We start from the raw sequence: 17,764 nt of genomic DNA on the forward strand, positions 1-17,764 counted from the left end.
TCATTTCAAATTGAATCAATCTTTAATTTAGCAATTTAATTCATCTATTTGTCTGCTTTTTTAAATTATTGGGTAGTTTTGCTTCTTACGTTAATTGGAAATAGTCTTGCAGCAAATTTAATTTACTTCCCATTTCCCTACTGCTTTAACAGCAGTCCATCTATGCATAGAATTAGGTTGGCCTCAATTACGCATACCTGTGTAAATCACTAGATTGTATCACCAGAAGTTAAATACGTATGTAATAATCATTAATATTACGATAAGAGAATTTTCTAGTTGTTGAAACCTATTACAGCGACGATCATTTACTCTAACCCTTTGGGGCGGATATATAAAATCCATCTCTCATTGAATATTCATGCGCAGCTATGCATGTTATTGGTATAAATCATCAAGCTAAGTATTAAATCGCATTATAATTCTCAGATGAAAGGTTTACTCTGGGTAGGGTAACAACATTCCAAATTAATCCAAAATAATTGAAATACAAATATAAACAGTATTACAATCAAAATGACTAATTAGCACAAGACATGACAAACTATCAATAAAAGAAACAAATTAAAAAAAGCACACGTAGGCAGAATACGTGACTTGTTAAAAGGTGTACCAACTACTTAAATCTAAACTATTTAGTCATGATTAGACTGCATATTATCAATCACTAGTGGCCTTATCCCTGGAGAATTAGCACCCAACTATTCACAAACGTCTTTCTCAGTTTCAATTTACCACCAGCAAAGCATATTTCATATATAAAAAACCCACAAAAGACACAATACAGATTCTATACGGACATTTCTGTTACAACAGATCTCCTAGATTTTTATGTCTCGACCAATCACTGCCAAACAGTAGTTTTCTACCTGTCTTTAAATCCTAAACTGCCTCCCCAGAAGCAAAACAAGGCATGAATTAACTACAGTTTGTCCTGATGATGTCAAATTCATATTTTGCATTTTTAAATGTCGTATTTTAAACCAAAGTTTGCACTTTTTCTGCACATGTCGGGTTTAGATGGAGGCAGTTGCCTTTCTATGCAGAAAACTAGATGAGAGTGAATTCACTGCTGTTTCTTATCCTTTCAGTTCAAAGGTGCTGGATTTGAAGTATTTAATCGGCAGGTGTTCATTTCCTGTTGTGACTTCTACAGAAGCCCGTTTAGCCAGGAAAAGATTGGAATGAAATTTAAGAGTAAAGTCACAAAAATGTTTCATCTGACAGGCAGCACTCAGCGACAGAGAGAAAGAGAAAAAAAAAACAATAATAAATTAAGTGCCTGCTTGTCTGATTTTTGCTTCTTCACATTGAGTCGTGTGATCTTAATGAGTCTTTAAAGTCCCAAATTAGCTTGGTTCTCATTAATAACAGTGAAAGAATGACAAAGAATGACAAAAAATGTCATAGACAGCTGTCAGTGAATGTTACTGGGAAAAAAAACGTTCATATGACAAAAAAATGTGGATTATGGATTGTGTTAATCTCTCTCAGAAAAAAAACAATTGATTTTCAACAAAATCTAATCATACAAAGACTATCTAGGATCTAAATTCCTACCAGGACATATTCCCAGAATCAAAACCATTTGTTATTTCACCCAAAAATCCTTGATAAATGATTTTAAGAAAAATTGACAGCACTTAAGCCTATCACTAGAGATAGATGGTAAAAAATAAATGCATGTGTGAACATTAGGGTCATTATTTAGTCATTATTACTACTAAATTACTCACCTTTTGCTTCGGAATCTGCTTGAATCTGATGTTCACTCTTCAATAACAGACTTCACTACGAAGAACCTCCATTGGCATGCTTTGCCACTCCTTTTCCGTTCAAAAATGTCTTCTTTTCTTTCAGCAGAAGCGAGAAAGAGAGTCTCAGAAGCTGTCGGGGAAGAGTGAGGAAAAAGAAAAGGAGACAGAGGAGCAGTTATTAATAAAAGTTTGATGGCCGCCATGCTATTGAAGCACTAGGCTGGAAGCTGAAGATAAAATCAAATCAATTGTAGAGTGAAATTAAGCAGAGAGTGCAAGCGACCCACGTCTAATTGAAAAGAGGCTCCTGGTCAAATAGGTCCTAATATTTATCCAGGAATCCCAAAAAGCAGATTAGGCACGGCAAATTAGACGCTAACAGATAATACAAGCTGTAGGTCTGCCTCACTGAGGATATGGAGATAAAAGTGGGGCCTACCGGTAGACCTCATTTGACTTATCCTGTCAAATAACATCAACCCGTGTAAAACGTACTAACATAATTTGATCAAGATGCTGAGATTGATCCTGGGGGCAATACACAGCAGAAATCCATAACTCAGTGAATCACAAGAGTTGAAAACAGTAAACACGAGTGCACAACTGTCATGCCTCGTATATAACTATAGTACTGCTTTGAAATAAAAGCTTGTATGTCATTCAATAGAAGAAGTAAATCACATACCTGTCTATGAATATGTCTTTCATATATTTTATACTGTTTTTGATCATTTCAAATTGTCGTATAACAACTTTTGCACGTTTTTTTGTAAAACTGATCTTGTTTTAACCATTTTGTCACGTGTAACAGACTAAATCCTCATTATTGATTGCTATTCTATCATTCTTTAAGCATGATCTGTGCCTGCATCCCCCTTTCAAAGGTCTACCTTTTCACTATATTAATATAGTGTGTCAGAAAGCAATGTACTCAGACCGTCAAGCTGACAGTATCATACAATCTTGAATTTAGTGCATACAAAAGAGGGAACTATGTCCACGTTGGGGAAAATTTTAGATTTTTAAGTTTGCCTTATATGAGCAAATATGTCCCACGTTGCATTTGTACAGTTTAACATTAAATATGTGGAATTGCAATCATTAATAAGGAGAGCAATTAGGCAAGGTTGACAGGTATGAAATCATGCGTCATTCAGCAATGTTTTAGCCACAAACCTTCAGGAAAAAAGAAAATCAGGTAACCTACTTTTAATATAAAGACCCTTGAGTTATGCAGCCTTGTCAAACACTTACTATAATGAAATAATTCCTTGTCAATAATTCACAAAACTCACCAAAAGGCTAGTAATTCTATGCAAAGTATACAAAAGAAATGTCACATACATTCACGCATATAAGGAAATAATACTTAGATGTTCACCTTCCAATATAAAAGAAACTAGTCTGAGTCGACTCCCCCTTTAACTGATGAGATAACATACCATATCATCTCCATTTCTGTCAGCGCCCCCCATCACCACCCCCCCTGTCCGAACCTTTCTGCTCCTGCCTGTCTTCCCGTCTGTCATCTCATGCTAACCTCATGACGACAGTTGATCCGTGCAAACATTTTCCCACGGGCTGCAAAAAAAAAAAAAGCCGGAAATAGTTTCTCTCTCGCTCGGGAGAATGTCAATGGCGGCACGTACGAAGGTCAACGGTGACGTGAACGTTTTTTTTCTTTATTTTATGCCATCTGCATTTATATCCTAAAAGTAAAGGTTAGGGTGGCCAGGAGCATAAGCATGACAAAGAGTGGGTATAGAAGAAGGCGGGACTACAATCATGAGTAAATGTCAGCTTACTGACCACAAAAACACTATGAGGCAGTGGTCAGGCAAATGCGGCAACCAGAAAAAAAAAGGCCCTGGGGGAGGAGGGAAAAATATGGAAAATCTATCTTGCATAATAGAAATAAACAAAAGGTCTACAAGTAAACCAGAGTGACACAAAAAAAACATGGAAAAAATGTAAGGGTGAGGACTTATTTTGTCTGTTGTTCATTATGGGCACAATTCCAAAAGTGCACAATGGAAATTATTTGAAAAAATATAAAGGTTTATTCTGTTTTTTTGGATTTTTGAAAAAGTCAATGTTACTGTTATTTTTTAGATTCTAAATCGCATCAGCCAAAGAATACATGACAAAGAGGAAAAATATAAAAGTTGCACACAAGTTTGGCAGGGCAATTTTTTTAAACGGAAAAAAACAGACAAACATGGCAACAACAGGAAAATGGAGAAAAACAGGCTATGTAGGCATCTGTTAGCATGGCACTTTTCAGATATCTATAGCCTTAAAAACAACATAACAGGCTGTTGTTGGCCAGATAGAGGAAAAAAACATTTGTCCCAGGCCCAAAAACTATGAAAAAAGTGTAACTTATAGTCCGTAAAATACACTAATCTTACTGTATAATGCACACAATTTCACAGAGAATTGCATATTAATGCCTGTTATTTTTCTCTTTATGTTCAATCATAATTTGCATTCCAGTAATGCATTGTAACCATTACCACAAAGGGAGCCATATGCCCTCTGTGGTGTTTCTAATTGTGTAAGAACATAAATGTAGGAAGCTTAAAAGCATTTAGTCTTAAGTCTTTATGTTTAGTTTGAAAATGGATTTTTTATTGCTGCTCCTTGTGCTTTTTATATGTTCAAGTTTTTGCTCTCAAGTCCAAGAAAAGTTGTTTTTTTCCCAAACAATTGATGGAAAAACTCATGAACCGGGTCACTTTGAACTTCAGACCTTTTCTCACAAGCAAAAGTAGTGCAAAATGTGTTATGTGCAAACACATTTCGTGTGTATTCAATGTGAGGGAGCCATGGTTAAAGGGAAACATATTCTTCTTGTCAGTATGTGTCACATCATTAATTTACTTTCTGCCTAGATATAAATGATAATCCACAGGGTACAAAAAAAAAGAAAAAGGGCAACAATGTATTTGATCATTTACAGACGTTCAATGCAAATGCTCAAAAAGCTTGTCAGTTATTGATGATCAGCACCATTGTGAACAATAACCAAGCAAAATAACCTCAAATGCAACAATACAGCAGATTTTCCAACAAAAGCCAAAGAAGAGGACATAAAAAGGGTATCTGGCAGGTGCATGACAGGAAAAAAATAATCCTACCCCAAAAATGAAACAAGCTTCTGTGCAATGAAACAAACAAATGACGTGCAAAGAAAGAAAGCATCGCTTCGATCGGGCCAAAACAAATGAGCCAAAATGATGTTTTGATCCAGCGCTGCACTCGGCAGTCAACTGGAGACCAACATCCATCACGGGGAAGGAGATGGATATTATGGGATGGAAGCAGGGGTGTGGAAAAACGTTTTTTTCCCCCCACAAAATATCTCAAAGATGAAATAGTGAGGGAATAGATAGCTAAAAATATTCAAATACTTGTTGAAATGTGTGGTTATACTTTTAAACAAAAAAATGGATATTTGCATTGTAGATTGCTTTTGATATTTATAAAAACTCTACGAAAAAAAAGTAACCACAACAATACAATCCTAAATACAGACAAATTCAAATTAGACTCATTAATTATGTAACCAATGCTAATTAAAGCTGTAAACTTCAAAAAAGTCATTTTGTTTAGTTTGTTCCATTTGCACGACAAAATGTAAAATGCCAAAATACACCTATACATTTTTATCTATTTATTCCTCTTTTTCTCGTTATATTTGCTTATTTATCTCTTTAATTTTCTCACTCTTGTGATTCCATCATCATTTGATAACAATGTAAAATACATTAGACTTAATCAATTGTTATCTTGGAGAGTTTTCTTTATATCTGCAAAATTTTTCAAAGACTAAACTATGCAACAGTTATAGTTTGTCACACACACACACACACACACACACACACACACACACACACACACACACACACACACACACACACACACACAAGCCAACAAACATGAGGTAAGTGTGAGTCAAGCATTGTTATTATGCAGGCATGCTGCCTGAGTGTGACCATTCAAATCCCTTTTGGTCCAATTAAGCGCCTTGGTGTTGTTGTTTTGTCAAAGACTTTCACCTGCGATGACAGCTTATCCACTCCTGATGCCAAATATGTACAGTTTTTTCGTCATTTCAATATGCAAAGTGTTTATTTTCATCCCGTCACCTGCTGTGCTCTTATTATGGGACACCACCAGATCCAACTTTACTACCATAAGAAGTTGTCAACATAGATAAGTAGTCAATATGAATAAGTGGTCACATAAATAAGTAATCAAATATAAAAAAAATAGTATCAAATCAACATAATACATGAAATTTATTGTTAACTGAGGAGGATGGATATCTTTCAAGCATTTTTACTATTTTCTATGATTAAATTAAATATTTTTTGGGTCAATGAACCAAAATTAGCAATTTTATCAGTGTTCAAAAACCCCAATTTACGATACTTATTCTGTTTATGCGGTTATTTTCTTTATGTTTCAAGTCAATTTCTTTCTAGAGAATCACTGCATATGAAGATTTTTGTGATATAATCTAATAAGCAATGTTGGTCATAAAATTCAACCAAGTCTTCCGATCCAATGACATAAATAATCTCGGTGTTTTCAGGGAATGTTTTGTCTCGACTAAATCAATTTCCCCAAATGAGAACGAATTAGTCTGTCTTGTTTCTAGTGAGTCGATTTACTTGCGTAAGTGAACAAGTCATCTGAGTTTGTTTCCAAGGACTCCGCTATTTTAAGCCAGTCCTCCATTTCCAACAGAATCATTCTGATGACTCCACAAACTCGAGCCTGTCGTCTGACTAAACTGAATTCGCTGAATCTGTGCTCTTTTGTGGACTGTTCTAAGCAGCTCTTGGAAGCGTCCAATGAGTCATCTAATACTGGTCAATCACCTGATTCAACCAAATGATCAGAATCATAAACTATGTTCTTGTTAGGTCAAGATACCCCATGTAATTAAATCATTTTAATCTGTAATGTTTCAAAAAAGAAAATCTAATCATCTTAGTCCACAATATCTAATCTACTGACTCATTTTCATTGGCTAATTTAACCGACTGAACTAACTAATCTGCATCCACTATCTCTTAAACTATCATATATCCAGCTACGAACTCACATCTGAAATAAATCCTTCTATTTTACAGAAATGTTTCTTTTTATTTCAGTACTTTTTCCTCAGTGTCCTCTTGAATGAAATGAAAGAACAATTATTTACCACTACCCATAAAATTTGTATGATTTAGACTGCAAAGTCTGTGAATGCTATTTTACATCCTTTTACAGCTTTTATCACTGAAAAAACTCCTCCACTGTGTCATCATCTATTCTTTTGTGCTTTATCCATTTTTTGGGGGGTAATTTTCGCACCTCTCAGGAAATAACAGCCACTTGAGTGAGAAGCGCGGAGCACATTTAGAATGCATCTCACTCTTGTCGTCGTTGTCATGCTTGGCCTGTGTCCAGACACGGTTTGTCTGGGCCGTGACTCATCACAGCTCGTCACATTTAAGTCAAACGGGAGCGCTGAAGGTCAAGCATGTTTGATTTTTTGCAGTTTCAACGTGTTCTAGACTGTGTCGTGACACCACAAATCAAATTGGTAAAAAATAGCCAACTCCAATTAAAGAATTGGACTTTTATAACAATTGACAAATAGTCGCCAGTCTTTAAACAAAGATGATAAATAACCCTGGGAAAATCTAAGACTAAAAACATAGTCTCACGACTCTATGCCTGCCACTTATAATTGGACCTGACACTGCACTATAGAGAATCTATGAACGTGATCAATGAGACAGTGACAAATGAACATTGTTAGCTTAGGCCACCAGTGACTGTAATTAGCACACCATCTTATATTAGAAAGAGCTCCAGTGCAATCTACAAAAAACTTTTTACATGAATTCCTCTTAAAAAGTGAGTAGGTTTGCCTCCAAAAGACCCATAGGCCCAATCCTACTGGCCACAGATTATGCTCCAGCACCCCCATTCAACAAAATCACCATCTGGCATGATTAAGTCACCACTGACTGCTTTGTTTTATTCATTCCTGTTTTCCCCTCATCATGAAAAAAGTATCAAGATGCTGAATATTTGTTTCTTTTCTGATAAAAATACACATTTCTTTAGGTTAGTTTGTTTTTATGAGTATTCAGTAGTTATGTTTGTATTTTTTAAGTCAAGAAGTGTCAACAAAAATGTCAAAATCTTTTTTTCATTTTTATAAAAGCTCAAAATGAAAAAGTCTTATTGTTCGAAGCCGCTTTGCTGCATAGCTCAAATATCTGTGAAATAGTCGCTGGCCAAGCATGTTGGCACACTTCCCTTGAGCCCCAAGCCAAAACGTTGGCAGGGGGCAGCGGGTTAGGTGGCGGATGTGGTGGGCGTCGAGATGGCAAAGACTACGGGGCATCCCAAAAAAACAGCAACAAAAGAGAAGAGGGTGTGACGAGTGGGCAAGCAAGCTCAGAACGCTAGCCCACAAATACCAGGAGGTCACTATGTTGACATTTGCAACCTTTAAAACTCCATTTCCTGTCAACCATCCTTCTGACAACATTCAGCATCTAAGAGCACACGAGTCTTTGATGCCATCGTCAAACACTGCATAACAAAAGTTTTTTTTTTTATGCAAGTCATTTCAAATAAGTGCTTTGGAGGATGCCAGTTTTTGTGAGTGCAATCATTTCATAGAAATTTGCATTCTTCTAATATTTATGTACAAGAAGGGAGTTAAGTGGGGGTGCACAGTATGTGAATGGCATACACACAAACGCAAACAATTATGATAATCTTGTGTGCCGGCAGTCAAAAGTCAAACAATTCAATTAGATGGTAAATGAATGATATTAACATATTAGTCCAAAAGACTGAAAACAAGAGCTCTCAGCTACTGCTGACAAGAACAAACAAGATTTACTCTAAACTGGCAACCAGCATTGAAAAATAAAGGACTTCTATCCCATTTATGCCTTGTATGAGTATATCATCTTAAAAAAAAAAATACCGAACACCCAGTTTGGGACACCATTAATCCCCAAAAAAGACTATAAACTGAATTTTAATTGACTTAAAACTGTTGCCTGAACACCAAAAATAGAACTGATCTATTATAAGAGACCATTTAACAATGTACCTAATGAGTCTTAATAAATATGCTCAATTGGTAGTCTATGTAGTTTTCCAACAAGTTGTTGCACCAATATGTAAACGTATTTAGCATTCAGTTGTTCTCTAACCTCAGACACTAACACACACATGTCCATATAGCAAGGATTCATTACTTAATACACTCAGCACACACACACACACAAACAGAGGCATACATAAACAATGGCTGAATCCTCAATGGTTATGCTGACACCACACACAGGTACAAACATCCTATTTGCATTTTGCTGATTCCTGCATCTCCAGTGACTTCGACTTTCAAGTAGCCTACACACACTTTTAATTCACACATATACACACACACCTGAGGTTGCATCTTGCTTTTCTTTGTCTCGTATCTTGGGTTAGAGGAGCCAAAATCATCAGTATGTACACTATAAGTAAGTAAAGTAGAGTCAGCTATATTTGTAGTGTGCTACTACAATGGGAAATTTGTCACATTTAATTTACACTGATCTTTTTTCATGCTAATATATGAACCTAGTGATGAGTGTTCACTGCCCGTGTCTATAAGACAGTCGTGAATGCCCAACTCCAATTTTTAATCCATAATTTAACATTATTCCCTTAGAGGTTCATAGGCTATTTTAGTTCTATCTTAGATTTGTCATTAGATTTATGGCCTTCATTTATTTTCTTCACCGTTTGTGCTGAGCTACTGGGCAGGAGAAGGATCGTAAAAAATTTGCTCCTGGAGTCTTGGGTCCACCCACTGAGTTCAGATAACAGCTATGCTTCATTCCCCTTCGTTTCTTTTAGCCGTCACATGAAATAAATCGGGCTTTGCGTTTGTGTGATGGTGGACACTGTTAGCGGAACATATTGCCAAGCGATAACCTCAAGGAACCTTACACACACCAATGGATAAAGAAGTAAGGAATTAAAAAGAAGTTTACTCAGTGCTGCACTTTTGTTTCGATGGGAGCCACAGTATTAAATCTTTCATAGATTATCAGCATCCTAAATAATGCCTTATGCATTTGTCACTATAGTCGATATCTAATAAAAGGTTGCATCCTCCATGGTTGGACTTAAGTGGATAATATTTTAAAAGCTTTTAGATTCCATATTTCCTCAGTCAGTACAGAGATCGGGTATTCAAAATCATATTTGCAGCCTATGATGTCAAAGTTGATCATCATTAGGTCATTTTGTTTTAAATCAAAAGCTGCTTGGTTACTTTTGTGGTCAAAAGTTTTAATACACTTGTAAAGAACATAATGTCATGGATCTCTTGAGTTTCCAGTTTTTTCTACAACTCAAAAGATTCAACCAGAAGTTTGGGGATGGCTTCCAAAAGTGCCTAATTGAAGTGAAAATAGCCAAGGGACATGTTACCAAATACTAGCACTTCTGTATGTATATTTTTAACCCAGCAGATCTGATCATGTTTTCGGTCAACCCATAATAAAGTAATTAAAAGAACCAAACTTTATGAATGTTTTTCATGACAAAGTAGTATCTGTTCCAATCACACTATCAGAGAAAAATCAGAGTTCTAGAAATAACTGGAAACTAAAAAGAGCCATGACATTATGTTCTTCACAAGTGTATGTAAACTTTCAACTACAATTGTATGTGACCTATTCACATTTTTTTTACTTCTACATTCCACATATGCTCATCTGTCACTATAATAATTATGTAGCTATTCAAAATATAGAACCATATGCTTGCATGGGATTTCCATAGGTGTCCACTGGCCTTGGTCCAAAACACAACAACAAAAACAACACTTAGAGTGTCTTGACGGGCAATAAATTAAAAATTAAACAGTCTGGCAGCAAATCTGAGACCTCCCCAATGTCTTCTGACACTATGTTAAACAGGCTTTCATTTTTAAGGGACTTTTCTACACGCTAGATACTAAAAACACATTCAAAGTTTCAAATCTTCTTATTTAACTGATGACACTAGCAGGAAAAACATAGGCTCAATTTCTTGTTTGAGGAAACTTGAACAGGGACATAAGGTTGGGGGAATTAAAGGTTTCTTGAGTAATTAGATGTCTAAATGATTGAGTTTATGAGAGTATGTGTTGGCTTTGGGAAAATCTGTGGTGACTTGTTGCAGGACGAATATGTGTGAAGTTTGTCATTGGGAAAAAACAAGAAGGAAGCACCCATGTGGTGATTTTGGACCAAACATGATGGCCAAACCTTATGAAATATTGATAGTGGCATCCAGGAGAGACAGAATGTGTGAGTGAGTGAGTGAGTGAGTGAGTGCCAGGCAGTTGGAAATCAAAGCAATATCAACACACACCAGAGTGGAAAAGCCAAGGGGATAAGCAAAAAGAATTAAAATATACAGAAAGGGGAGAAGATGTAAAAAGCAGAGGCAGAGAATTGGTGAAGTTCATCAGATAAACATGATGGCTGCTGACACTCACGCTGAAATATTTAAGCCACATAATGATCATGAATATAGATTAGTTGACAGTTAAAGAGCAAAAAAAAAGTGAGGATTAGCAAACTAGATAAAGAGAATAGTTCATAGCAGAGACCGAACTTAAAAATGGTTGTTGAAAACAAGGCAAAACTCTACACAAGGGGATCGAACCCAGATCCACAGAACTGCGAGGCCAACGCACTAACACACTCATCCATTATGTCACTTCAACAAATTATCTGAAGTATAATTTGAAACCCAATAAACCATGTTTGAAACCCAAACCTCCTTTTAAATGGTTACCCGGACTAGAAGCCCCAATTTAAGCCCCCATGTTTGCAAGCATTGAAGACAGAGTGCATTTCAAAGCTTGTTAAAGTTTTTCCTTCTGAACTTGACTCCCTTTTTCCCCCTTATTCTCGCATACTTCATAGTTGGGGAGATTCAATCCCAGCCCAGCAAAGCCTGTTGAAGACAAGCTGCACTTCATGCAAGGCTGAATACTGCACCCTGGACTGTCAATTACCAGAATCTCTACTGAGCCAGAACCCCACTTGGTTGAATCTGCTATCCACTATATGTGCGTGTGTATATGGGTGCATGTTCACGTGCATGTGTGTTTGTGGTGGTAGTGTGGTGTGATTTTTCCTTTAGGCCAAGCTCATTTTTGCCCATTTTTCCATCTGTGCTGACATCCATCAGCTTCCCCTCCCATCAACCTGCTGCTGTTGCATCCATGATTTAAAGAAAAGACTAGAAAAATCAAGCTCAAGGTGCTTCGGCCCTGTTTTAATGGTGCAGAAAATGAAATGAAGTCAAAGTTAGGGAAGAGAAAAATGATGCTGATATGAAATGATGAAGGGGAAGCGAACCTGTTGATGGTCATCGTCCAGCTTTTAAAAAAGACATTTTGAATAGGAAAAGTACAAATTCAACATAATTAATTCCAGAGACTGGCATTATTCATTTTAACATGTGTTCCTGTTCTCTGTTGAAACGAAAAAAAAGTCTATTGATTTGAAAGCTCCTCAAAGAAGGTAAGAAAAAATGAGTCAAGGGGAGCAGGAGGATGATGATTATCATCATGCGGTGGACAAAACCAAAACAAATTCATTTTATCTCCACAAAATCCTGCTGGGAATGTAATTTCTGCACACACACACACACACACACACACACACACACACACACACACACACACACACACACACACACACACACATCAGCATGCAGGAGGCAAGGTTTTTATGGATGAGCTGATCTGCAAATGTGATGCACACTCACATTCGACTGTCTGCATGCTGCTTTTGGGCTAATGTGACTTTGCAAAATTAGGTCTCTTTTTAAAATGCCTATTATTTCACACACACACGCACGTGCCCTCAAGTGTACGTGGGTGGCTAATTGTAATGACTGGCTACCGAGAGGCGAGAAGACTTGAGCAAAACTTCTGTTTTCTACAACCCAAATGCAAGAGAAATGCAACACACACACACACACACATACACACACACACACGTCATCTTCCCACGCAGCAGCCTGAATAATTGAGGCGCCATTTAAAGTGAATGTCGGTGGAAAGCGTCTATGAAAGCGTACGTCTGTGTGGATTTCGCTCAGCCATCTGCTGTGCTCTGAGCACAAGACGGGGCATACTATTGTTAAAATTTCAAGTAGAAATCGGAGAAAAAAAATTGAAACATTAATCAGTAAAACAATATATTTCATGCAGCTGTAAAAATTGCCTGAGATAAAGTGGCACACTGTCTGTTCTAACATGCCTTTTATTCTGCTTCTATTCATGATAAAATCCCTACTAAATGCGACTTCTGTAATACAAGTTATATAAAGGGCCAGGAAGGCGTTCATATCCAAAAGAAAACAACATAATGCCATTAAAAGACTTCAAAATGATCATATATAAAGCTTAATTTTCTTCAAATAATCCTATTTAATGTCCCATATGTCCAGGGAACAGTTGTTGTACTTCATATATTGAATATTTCTCTAATAAATTAACGTTAGTGTTCAAAATAAGCACAATCAGGCTCAAAAGTAATAGATTACACTAATAAACAATATACATAATGCCACAAAAATCATCTTTGACTATAAAAGTCAATCTCCCATTAAAAAATCCTGCAAATTTTGTCTAAAAAAAGTTATATTTTCTTCCACAATAATGTGACATGACAGATAAACACTAATAATTGTGACTAATCTACATAGCTGGAAAGTCTACTTAAAAAGAATGTCTCAAAAATGCTATAGTTGTCCTGTCAAAATTTGATGTCCCTTGTAGCTGTTTTTAAATGAATATAACGCATAAGAGAAAAAAAAACATTACTTTCTTTAATGATGCTTTGGCAACTCCCCACTCTAAAAAAACAGCAGAATTGGAAGCCAATTATTATCCAACAAAAGCCTCTCTTCATATTTTATTTTTTCTTAAAATGTCATTGCTTTTGAGTAGTCTTTAATCACTTAGTAAAGTTCATCTCATTTTTTTTCTGCATGCACGTCATTTTCCCGGATCAAAACTTCATCAAACGTTGCTACACGTTGTCTCCCAGTGGACGTCGGCAGGGACTATTTTTGGGATGACGGATGCGGGCTTTCAAGTATGTGACGAAAACGGGAAAAAAAATCTTTCGGACGCTGCAAACAATACCGAAAAAAATAACATGACACAATGTATCATTTGATATCTCAATTCTTACAGTACTATAGGTCGAAATTTTGGGCCAAAAGCTACTATTAAAATTACTGAATTAACTTATGCTTACTATAGTATTGAAAATTATTATAATATTGCTAATTCACTGTCATCATGAGCTAAAATTAGCCAGTGAATCCTTAATAATATACATAATACTCTGAATAAATATAGCTTGTTTCTATTTAAAGATACTGGCCTCTGATTGGTTTATTTTGGTTTTCAGGTCTGTGCTTTGTGGGTGACTTAATCTAGGATTAAAAAACACAATGTATGAAATATGAAGTTTTCTCAAGTATATACTCAAGTTAAACAAAAAAATAAGTTGAAGTATGTGTATGTGAAGTTTGCATGTGTTCCCTGGGATTGCATGGGTTTTCTTCAGGTACTCCAGTTTCCTCCCACATTTCAAAAACCTTTCTTGCAGCTTGGATGGAGTTGCAAATTCTTTCAGGAAACAGGTTTAATGAAATATCAAGGTCTATTAACTCGGTAATAAGGGGAATTCTGGAGGAGGAGATGTCACACTAAGGGTGGTTATTGGGTGTTATAGAGGCTATGCTTGTTTTAAATTTGAAGAGCTGAAACTAATACTTCCATAGCAAGAATTAACTGGAAAACATTATCTTCCTACTTGAATTTTGTAGTCCATTGTGGATTGACAATCAAGATAATAATCATAAAATTCCCAGTTTGCCAGTTTAAAATGTTATTTGTAGCCCTGCCTGTACTATTAAGTAAGGTTTCCTCCATTCAGACGACTTGTATATTTCCATTATTTTCCCTCAAACTCAACATGCAACATGTTGACTATGAATAAAGCGAGCAATACACAGTGAACGCCGTCCGTCTACAGATTGAGTGTGACACCGGGCGACCACTTGGAGCCCATGATTATCAGACCGTGGCGAAGTTGCAAAGGCTCGCCATCCAAGACCCCTTCGAGACGCAAATCTCATCTCTATCCCATCAATGATATTTTGGCCGTGACACAAACATGATTGCATATTCGCAGACACCTCGGCTATCAAAAAATATCTCACATTGTTTTTCAATCAAGGTTTTTTTTTTTACCTGAATCAATTGGTTCTTGCTGATCCGAGATTTCAGGAGAACGAACTAAAAAACCCAGAACACGTAGACTTTTCTCTCCATGTCTCTTAACTGTCTTTGAACCAAAGTCATTTGAAATCTAAAAGGTCTTTCCTAGGGTATGTATGAATAATTTTAATCAACTCTGTCATGTTAAGAAGACCAACGAACATGTCTTCATTTGTCCTCAATGAGGTCACATCATTACTAAGGGCTAATTCACACCAGAAAGGTCAATAATTTGCTTCCTTTGGTCAAAACCAAAGTACAATACTCCCATTTTTCATTATGATAATTTTCCCATAACAAAAAACATACCTGTCAATCTCAGCCAATTGCTCCCCTTAATAATAATTGGACTTCCCCTTATTAAACAACATATTTACTCACATAAGGCGCAGTTAAAGTCTTAAATTTTTCCCAATGTGGATGGAATTTAGTATGTACTAAATTCACTAGACTGTCTGGTTACATTGCTTGCTGATGCGCTATATCCACATAGTGAAAAAGTGAAAGGGGTGTATTGGAGCTGAAATGGGTTCGGTTTTACAAAAACGTACGTTAAAAAATTCTTGCACGAAAGTTATTCGGCGTACATGATTTGAAATGATCAAAAAACGTATAAAATATGGAAAAATGTATACTAAATTGACAGGTATCCAATTATTCCAAGTTTTCCAGGATTTAACAAACCCATGCAAGTGCAAAACATTTTTGAGTCATTTGGCAAAAAGGCCTGGCTTTTTGGTATGCCTTTTTTCTCCCCACCAGAATTGGCACCAAAAACTAATTGGATCTATCTTTAATTAAAATCTTAAAAGGTTCTTTCACGTAAAGTGACAAATTATTCCCAATTGGAGAAAGGAACCTAGAGAAGTCAAAGGGTAACTAGCTAGAAGACCCGCAATGATGTCAGCATTTTACCATCCACTGATTGGTTATTTTGATTCATGATACGTATATCCCTCCAAAATATTGATTTGAAATTCTTTTTCAAGGCTGACTTTTTAAGAAAAAATGTGCGCCATGAGTATTGGTTGGACACTACATAACTCGATTGGCTTTTTTTCAAGCCTGGAAATAATTTATTATTGCTTTTTCGTGCTTTGGTATGACAAATACAGATTGCTAAATATCAGCAAATCAAGAAAAGATGGATTTTAATTATCGGCATTGCTTTGTTGTTTGAATCTGTCATGGTTTTTTGATAAATATTGATTGTAAACTGCTTCATAAGTACTGTAAAGTATCTTTGTATGATTTGTGGAATTGTGACAATATTCAGATTCTCAATTCACCACTTGCAACTATTTTACGAATTACTTTATGTCGATTTGTCTAAAGTTCTAAAAACTGACCTGCCCACACATTTGAGTATGTAAACATTTTAAATAATTTGGACGTTTCGAGAGTGGGAAAAAAAACGTCTTATTTCCATTTACAAGCTTCTTAGATTAGATGAAATGAAAGTTTTATGGTCCCCCTTGGAGAAATTGGGCCACATTTATGGTGAGGATTCAAGAGAGTAAATTGAAATTGTCCGTGGAAAACAGCCCACATGATTACAAGGAGAAGAAGACATTAACATTACGTACATTGGTCTGTTTGCTTTATGGTTGGATGCGTGAAAGGTTATTCACGTCAAGGTTTGGATTTTATTTTAGCTGCTATTTTATTACAGGTGTCTTATTTTTTTCCCATTCTTATCTTATAGTATATTCATTTATTCATTTTCCATTGAAAATCTAAAAAGCAGACAAGGACATCTTGGAAGATGGGGACATAATTTGAATGAAAATAAAATTAATTTTAAAAAAAGATAGAAATTGAAAGCAGCATAAAAATCAGGAGAAGCAAATGGGATAGTTGACAGGGAGAAAGACCTGGGAGGAAAACGATCAAATTAGAAGAAGATAAAAATACTGAAAACAAATTGAAGGAGGAAAAACAAGTAATTTGAAGGATATGGAAGTCAAAAGGAGGTTGTGAAGAAAAATGTTCAAGAGGAACTGTAAAGGTGAAAGGAATAGGATGAAGTTGAAGTCATCAAGAGTGCCTTTTATTCTGCTTCTATTTATGATAAAATCCCTACTAAATGCGACTTCTGTAATACAAGTTATATAAAGGGCCAGTAAGTCGTTCATATCCAAAAAACACAACATAATGCCATTAAAAGACTTCAAAATGATCATTTATAAAGCTTATTTTTTTCAAATAATGCTATTTAATGTCCCATATGTCCAGGGAACAGTTGCTGTACTTCATATATTGAATATTTATCTAATAAATGAATAAAAGTGTTCAGAATAAGCTCAATCAGGCTCAAAAGTGATACATTACACTAATAAAAAATATGCAAGATGCCACGAAAATCATCCTTGACCATAAAAGACATGGAAAACATAGAAGGGAAAGCAAAGGAAAAGGAAGAGTCCAATAAAAATGGGAAAAGAAATCAATTGAGTTGAAAACAATGTAAAACAAATGTTTGTGAAAAACAGGCAAAATGAAAGCATAACTTTCAGAAGAAAACTCAATAACGTCAATAGAACGACAATATTAATCATACAAATGTACAAGAGAAGCAAACAAGTACTTTAAAAATGTCATGTGGAACTTGTAATGACCAAAAAAGACT

General features: G+C 35.8%; 1 protein-coding gene across 1 annotated transcript in view; it reads right to left on the minus strand.

Annotated features, from left to right (window-relative positions):
* Positions 1 to 17,764, minus strand: part of LOC144198456 (protein phosphatase 1 regulatory subunit 29-like) — a 60,224-nt gene that overhangs the window by 37,058 nt on the left and 5,402 nt on the right. The window contains exon 3 of the mRNA XM_077719481.1: positions 1,737 to 1,887. The gene's annotated coding sequence lies outside the window, so the exon portion shown is untranslated. The remainder of the gene's footprint in view (positions 1 to 1,736; positions 1,888 to 17,764) is intronic.

Source organism: Stigmatopora nigra, chromosome 6 (assembly GCF_051989575.1).
Source record: "Stigmatopora nigra isolate UIUO_SnigA chromosome 6, RoL_Snig_1.1, whole genome shotgun sequence".
NCBI classification, from domain to species: Eukaryota; Metazoa; Chordata; class Actinopteri; order Syngnathiformes; family Syngnathidae; genus Stigmatopora; species Stigmatopora nigra.